Below are 8,517 nucleotides of genomic sequence, written 5' to 3'. Positions count from 1 at the left end.
AAAGACACAGAGTCAGAAAATGGAAAGTTGTATTTGAGGAATTGCAAGAAAGCATATGTTGCTAGATTGTGAAGTAGATAGAATTGAATAAAATATAAGAAGACTAGAAATGTTGGACGGGACCAGGTTGTGAAGGACTTTAATAGCCAAACGGGATTTTATATTTGATTATGGAGGTTATAAGGAACCACTAGGGTTTATTGTGTTGGGAAGTAACATGGTCGGAGTTGCATATTAGGAAGATCAATTTAACAGCTGAGAGAAGGATGGACTAGAGTGGAGAGAGACCTAGAGAGATTTGCCAGAAGACTATTTCAGTAGTCTAGATGTGAGGTGATAGGGTCTGCTTTAGGGTGACCACTGTATGACTGGAGATGATTTCTAAGCCTTTTTTGTCTCATGGACCTCTTTGGCATTCTGGTGGAAACTGTGGACCTATTCTCAGAAGAATGTTTTCAAGTGTATAAAATAAAATACATAGGATTACAAAAGAAACCAATAATATTGAAAGAAAGATGTAATTTTTTTTTCCCTATTCAAGTTCATGAATCTATCCATGGCATCCAGGTTAATAATTCCTGATCTCGTCCAACCTCTCTCATTTTGTAGAGGAAGAAGCTGAAGTCCAGAGCCAGAGTTCAAGCCTAGGTCCTCTGATTACAAACCTTTTCCCACTATACTGTGATATCTTCTCATATTCTCATCCTCTTTCCCCACCTTGAAAACAGATGGGCTGTGTAGGGATTGTGATAGATAGTACTCTAGAGTCACAAGACACTTTCTTCAGGACAACCTTTTGAGGCAGGTAGTATAAACAATATTATCACTATTATTGAGGAAACTGAGACTCAAAAGGTAATTTGCTTCAATTCACACAGTTAGTAATTGTTCACATTAGAATTTGAAGCCAAGTCTTCAAGATTTAGAGCCCAGGTCTTTTTACTCCACACCATTCTATTCATTTAGTTGTTGACACAGGGAGTTTCTTGTGAAATAATGGTTAGATGATTTCAGTAACACTGAATTGAGGTAGGGAGTTTGCTCAGAGGATAGAGTGCTGGGAGTAGAGTTAGAAAGAGCTAAGTTCAAATCTAGGCTCAGATACTTACTAGCTTTGTGATTCTGGGCAAATCACTTGACCTCTGTTTGCCTTGATTCACTGGAATAGGAAATGGCAAACCAGTCCAGTATCTTTGTCAAGAAAACCCCATGGGCAGTATTGGTTGTGCTGTGGTCCTCAGAGTCACAAAGAGTTAGACACTACTGGAGGACTGCACAACCAACAATAAGTCGTTCTTAAAATGAAATTAAGTAAAATGTTTTTAAAATGTCATTTCTGAGGAGGATTGGCTCAGCCAGATTTCAGAAAAAATACTTAGATGGCTGCCCTGTTGGTGGCTGGTGAGTGAAGAGCCCATAAGTTCTAGCCTCTTCTGCCCAGCAGTTAGTAATCTCACAACAAGACTAGAGTTGGGATTTTGCCAAGATTTAGAACTCTGGAGTTCATAAGATTATAAAATTTAGAGTTGGAAAGGGCCTTTGGAATTAATTAAGCCAGCGCTTTCATTTTATAGAAGGAAATTTAAGACTCTGTCATCATATAGCTAAACAGAAGTAAAATGGGAAGACATGGGTCCAAGGTGCTTGGACCCATGTCTTCTACTTTTAATAGTCTTTCCTCTGCAGTGAGTAATAAGTTCTTTCAAGTTTAGATCTGAAGTTGTCACTAGCACAGGAGCTAAACATCTACTGCATGAGGCATATTTAGTCCCTAAAAGGTGCCCTTCTTGATCCTTCCTAATGGGGAACTCTTCTGCTTTTCCAGGCCAAGCCACCCTTTTTTTTTTTTTAAACTCTTATCTTCCGTTTTAGAATCAACACTGAGTATTGATTCCAAGACAGAAGAGTGGTAAGGGCTAGGCAGTGGGGGTCAAGTGACTTGCCCAGGGTCACACAGCTGGGAAGTGTCTGAGGCCAGATTTGAACCTAGGACCTCCTGTCTCTAGTCCTGGTTCTCAATCCATTGAGCTACCCAGCTGCCCCCTCAAGCCACCCTTTTGCATAGTGGCTAGTTGTGGCCTCATAGATCCATGAGTAAAAAGGACTTCAGAAGCCATCTAGTCCACTCTACTCATTTTACAGATGAAGAAACTGAGGCTCAGGGATTGTAAGTGCCTGGCCCAAGGTTGCATAAGTAGGGTCAGGGTAAGATCTGAAACCACATCCTCTGACTATTCAATAAGCATTCTTTCCTCTGTGCCCTGCCCTAGACTTCAGTTCAGTAAATTCTAGATTCACATCCCAATTTGGAATATTTACTAATTTGTGATGATGGGCAAGTCATAACCTCTCTGAACTTCAATGTCCTTATGTAAAATGGTTATTGCTTGTGTCTGACTCTTCGTGACCTCTTTCCTGGCAAAGATACTGGAGTGGTTTGCCATTTCCATTTACAACTCACTTGATAGAGGTAGAAATTAAGTGACTTACCCAGGTTCACACAGCTAGTCAATGTCTAAGGCCAGATCGAACTCAGGAAGATAGGTCTCACTCCAGACTCAACACTTTATCCACTGTGTGACCTAGATTCTTCCAATTGTTTCTAACCTCCATGCAGGATTATGATGAAGCCAAAATAAGATCATGTACACAAAGTGCTTTACAAACTTTAAAATACTTTATTAATGTTTATTTATTTAGAATAAGAAGTAGAAGAGGACTTCAGGGTCATCTAATCTGTGGTTTGTATCTATGATAATCAGATGATGAAACTGAGACCCAGAGAGGTTAAGTACAGGCTTTCATGGATAGTAATCAGTAATCATTTATTAAGCACCTACTATGTGCCGGGTGCTAGGGATACAGATACAAAGTGGAAATAGTCTTTGTCCTCTCTGAGTTTACAGTCTAGTTGTGGGGGAGACAAAATATGCATATATGGGTATATACAAAAAAGAATGTACTTTTTTAGGGAATAGAGTTGGTAGCTGGAGGGATCAGGAAAGCCCTTGTGGAGAAGGTGATAATTGAGTTGAATCTTGAAGGAAACTAGAGCTCTTGGGCATGAGGCACAGTTGGTGCAAAGGTAGGAGGTGATGTGTTTTGTATGTGGACACCAAGAAGCCAATTTATCTGGACCACAGTGTATATGGAGGGAAGCAGTGTGCATAATGCTAGGAAGTTTGGTTGGGGCCAGATTGGGAAGAATTTTAAGTGCCAAACAATATATTTACATATTATCCAAGTTAATACCAGAGTTTACTGAATAGGGTTATTGTTGGTAAGATTTGTACTTTGGAAAATGATTTCGGCTTTTATGTGAAAGATGGATTGAAGTGGAGAGAAACTTGAAACAATGAGACAAATTAGGAAGTAGTTACATTAGTCTAGGTGAAAAGTGATGAGGGCTTGAAAGAGAGGGATGTTTGTATAAGTGAAGAGAAGGGGAGTTGTGAGGGATAATGTAGACAGAAGCAACAAACTTTAGCAATTGAGTTCATGTATTGAATGAGTAGGAACAAGGAGTCAAGAATTGCAAAACTTCCTCTGACACCAAATCTACTATTTCCTCTGGGTCTATTTCAAGGTCCAACTTTAGTCCAGACTTTTAGAAGCTAGTTACCAGTTGTTATATAGGATTTCCTGTTCACTAACATATATTTTTTTACCCCATGAACATGGAAATTACCTCAATGAATCTACTTGAACTTTATAATGATATTTTTTCAAATCCCTTTTATGCTGGAGACCCTGAGCACAGTTGAGAAACTTAACAGATATCCTTATGGATTAAATAGACTTCCTTAAACCAGATGGAATTTTGATCACATATTATCATATTGTAATAATTAAAAATAATAGAGACTGAGAGTAAAAGGAGAAGTAATATTTTAATTAGAGCCATCTTGGTAAAATAAAGAAATGACCACGCGCCTGGCTAAGATCTATTTCAAAAATGCCACCATCAGCCATTTACCTTCCGTACCTTCTTCTATGTACTGAAGAGGAAGTCCCAAGTCTGACCTCCCAATTTAAGCCACACTCCACCTTGGTACACCTCATCAAACCAGAAACCCATTGAATCATGGAAAATGTAGTTAAAAAGTCCCCCAAATGTCCACAGGAAGTCTGTCACACATCTAAGTATTCTAAGGCTCAAATGAGCCTCAAATACCTCTCAGTGGAACCCCCAAAATTCCAAATAACACAGTATATATCTGCAAAGGTTCTCCTTGTAAATGGATATTTTGAAGACAGTCTCTTTGTAAAGTGGTATATGTATATGTCTCTAGTGCTTGCTTGATTTATTCTTAATTTCTGCAACATCATCAGTGAAGCCAATTTTCCCTTCATTTTAATCAAGCTGTGGAAGTAGTCAGCATACGCCCTGTAAGCTGAATATTGGGGAACTTTCGTGACACTTCCTATTCATTTTGACACATTATAACCCAAATAAACATCATAACAGTCCTTGATAACATAACAGTCCTTGATAATGCCTCTAAACATTCCTTAACTGAGTTCTGTAGCAAGGCTTGTGGGAGAATTGGTTTGTTTCTTCCTTTTTTTTTTTCCAGAGCTGAAGTGTGGTTGTTGGTAACATTGCAGTTTAGACAATAACAGCCTTTCTTTCTGTGGCACTGATGGTGACATCTTTGGCTAAGAGGTGGATCTGATGAGCTCCATAGCTGGGGCTATTTTTAATTAGCTGGGAGCTTCCTTAGGATTTCTTCTCATCCTGAATAAGCGTCTAGCACATTCTTTCATAGTGGTTCTCTAAGATATTAGAAATTCTTTTCAGTTTGTTATAATATTCACTGGAGTTTTTAAAAAATAATTTAAAGATATTTTATTTTCCCAATTACGTGTAATAACAATTTTCAGCATACATTTTCTGAAATTATAAGATCCAAATTGTCTCCCTCCCTCCCTTCTCTCCCACCTCTGGGAGATGATAAGCAGTTTAAGCTGGGTTTATACATGTATTGTGTATAAAGCAAAGCATACTTCCTTATTGGTCATTGTTGTAAGAGAATATTCATATAAAACCCAAACCTCAAAATAAAACCGTAAATAAACTAATGTGAAGGATAGTATACCTTGATCTGCATCTAACTCCCACAGTTCTTTCTCTGAAGGTAGATAGCATTCTTTGTTGCAAGTCATTCAGAATTGTCCTAGATCGGTGATGGGCAAACTTTTTAAAGAGGGGGCCAAAGGAAAGGAAATGCTTATCTGTCAGTCTGTTTCTAAGGCAACCCTTTCGAAGTTTCATTGTATTGTATCCCACTCATTGTATTCGTCAGATTAGGAATAATGTCTTGCAGCAGGATAGAATATTTCTGGGCTTCGTCCATCACTGTCCTAGATCATTGTGTTGCTGAGAGTAGCTAAAGTCTTTCACAGTTGATCTTTGTACAATATTGCTGTTACTTTGTATAATGTTCTCCTGGTTCTGCATATTTGACTGTGTATCAGTTCATGTAGATCTTTCTGAAATTATCCTGTTCATCATTTCTTATAGTACGAGTATTCCATCACCATCATGTACCACAATTTGTTCAGCCATTCTCCAATTAATGTACATCATTTCCTCAATTACCAATTCTTTGCCACCACAAAAAGAGCAACTAGAAATATTTTTGTACAACACGTCCTTTCCCTTTTTTAAAATATCTCTTTGGGATACAGACCTAGTAGTGGTATTACTAGATCAAATAGTATGCATTGAAACAGTTTAAACTTCTTGAAAGTCTTTTTATTTCTCTTTACTGTTTACCTTCTTATGCTTTTTTTGAGTCTTATATTTGAGAGTCTGATTTTTCATTCAGCTCTGCTTTTTTCAGCAGGAATATTTGAAAATCTTTTATTTCATTGAGTGCCCATTTTTTCCTCTGAAGGATTATGCTCAGTTTCCTGCATTGGTGATTCTCTGTTGAGGTCCTTTCCCCTTTTTTATTATCTTTTCGGTATACATACTCATTGTAGCTTAAAAAAAAAAGTAAAGTAATTTTCTAGGTAGGAAGATACTTTACGTTTCTGTTCATTAAATATGCTTTTTTGAACTGAAGTTTCCTAATCATGACTGTATTAGTGAGCGAGAATGTGTTTGAATTTTGCAGGTCTTATTACACAGTCTGCATCTTAGCATGGACCCTGAGTGAAATGAAATACTACCTTCCAGCAGGGCTAAGGATCTGAGAAAATTAGTGTTGTTCACAGTAAAATTGAATAGGTCCTCTTTATGAGTAAGGGCATTATTAATATCAACTTTTTTTTTCCTAGGGAAGAAAATTCTAACTTGTAAGTTTTCTCTTCTGTGTATTTTGTCATGGTGAGATACTCATTGTGGAACTCTCTCAACCAAACTCTGTGATTTAGTATAAGTCTAGGACAGTGATGGACAAACTACATCCTGAGCCAGATTGGTGGTGGTGGGGGGCCCTGAAATGTTCTCTCCAGCCTGGAGACATTATTTCTAATCTGACAAATACAATGAGTAGGATACAATACAATGAAACTTCAAAAGAGTTGCCTTAGAAACAGATTGACAGGTGAGCATTTCCTTTCCTTTGGCCCCCTTTAAAAAGTTTGCCCATCACTGATCTAGGAAATTGCCTTTTGTTAAGTAACTCACTCAGGTTCTTTTAGAATCTCTTAAGTCAGAGGAAGGCTTTGAACACAGGTCTTCATGACTGAGTTTAACATAATATCTACTATGCCAGACTGCTTTTCTCATGCCTCATCACTCTGCCTCTTGTTATCCAAGAGAACAGTTATTCTTTTAGACTGGTCACATGTTTCCTTAAATATTCTATGGTAGCTAGTAGTTTAGTGGACAGATTGATGGTCCTGGAGTCAGGAATTTCTGAGGTCAAATCTAGCCTCAGGTATTTATTAGCAAGTTACTTCACCTGTGTTTGCCTCCTAATCCTTTTCTTGTCTAGTCCCCTTGAAAGGGGAAATAACTTTCCTAAGGTCACATAGCACTTAATGATCTTTAAGGATTTTCAGGTCTCAGAACCCAGAAATCTTAAATCTGATTGCTAAATCCATTCTCCTTTTCTGAGTTCTTAAGTTCTTGAATTCTTTAATATTTGGTATTGTTGACCATATACTCTTCTTAGATACCTACCCTCTCTTTGCTGGCATTTCATATACTGTTTTCTACTACTTCTTATCTCTTGTCAGATACTCTTTCTCAGTCTCCTTTTCTAGAGATTGCCTTCTCTCTCCAACTGTGGTTTTATTTGAGAACTGTTTTGAGCCTTTTTGGTGATCTTATCTCCATTAGCTTCTGTGGGTTCAGTTATCACTATGCAGACTACTTCCAAATCTACATATCCAGGCAACTGCCTATTGAACATTCACATATGAATACATGACATTTTAAACTCCACATGTCCAAAATGCAACTTCTCTTTCTTCCCTAAAACTTTTCCCTCTTTCTAACTTCTCTATTTCTTTTGTAATTTGTTGTTGTTCTTTTTTTTTAAACCCTTACCTTCCATCTTGGAACCAATATTGGTTCCAAGGCCAAAGAGTGGTAAGGGCTACACGATAGAGGTTAAGTGATTTGCCCAGGGTTACACAGCTAGGAATGTCTGAGGCCAGATTTGAACCTAGGACCTCCTCTCTCTAGGCCTGGCTGTCAATCCATTGAGCTATCTGGCTGCCCGGTAACTTCTCTATTTATGTCAAAGACTTCATAATCCTTTTAGTTTCTCAGACTCACAATTTCAGAATTATATTGAACTTACCCCCCTTTCTCACACCTCATATTCATTTAGTTGCCAAGTCTTGGCAGTCCTCTTCACTGTATCTCTCATGTCCATTCACTTTTCTTTATGGACCCACACTACCCTAGTTAGGATCCTTAATTACTCTCTTGCCTGGATTATTTTAATAGCCTTCTAATTGATATCCTTACATAGTATTGCCAAAATAATTTTTTTAAAGCACAGTTCTTATCATGTCTGTGTAATTAGAAATCTCAAACCCTTAGACTCCATCTCCCAGAATTCTTTTTCTCATCTCAGAATTTCTTTTCTTCTCTCTCCCACGTTGTTCCTCACGTATTGTATATAAATTGTGTGTAACTCCACCCCTGGCCTCTTACTTTCACTACCGTGACTGGGTTACCTCCCTCTTTACTTTAGCTTTTTATTTTCCTTTACTTCAAATTATTGTTAATAAACTTTATTAAATATAATACTTGGTGATATTGTATATTAATTTTTAAGCTTACATGTCACATAATACCCAGGAAGCATTGATGGCTTCTTGTTGCCTCTAGGATAAAATACATTCTCCTCTGCTTGGCATTTATAGCCCTTAGCCATCTGGGTCCAAGAAAGGTAAAGAGAAATCGTGGGGTGAAAACAGATATAATCTGAAGGGATGAACAGGTTAACTATATTATATTAAGGGATTCTGTGGATAATGAAGCATTATCAATATTGGACCTTTATGCACCAAGAATTATAGCATCCAGATTTTTAAAGGAAAAACTAAATG

This window comes from Gracilinanus agilis, chromosome 1 (genome assembly GCF_016433145.1).
Source record: "Gracilinanus agilis isolate LMUSP501 chromosome 1, AgileGrace, whole genome shotgun sequence".
NCBI lineage: Eukaryota > Metazoa > Chordata > Mammalia > Didelphimorphia > Didelphidae > Gracilinanus > Gracilinanus agilis.
This window is presented reverse-complemented; position numbering follows the sequence as displayed.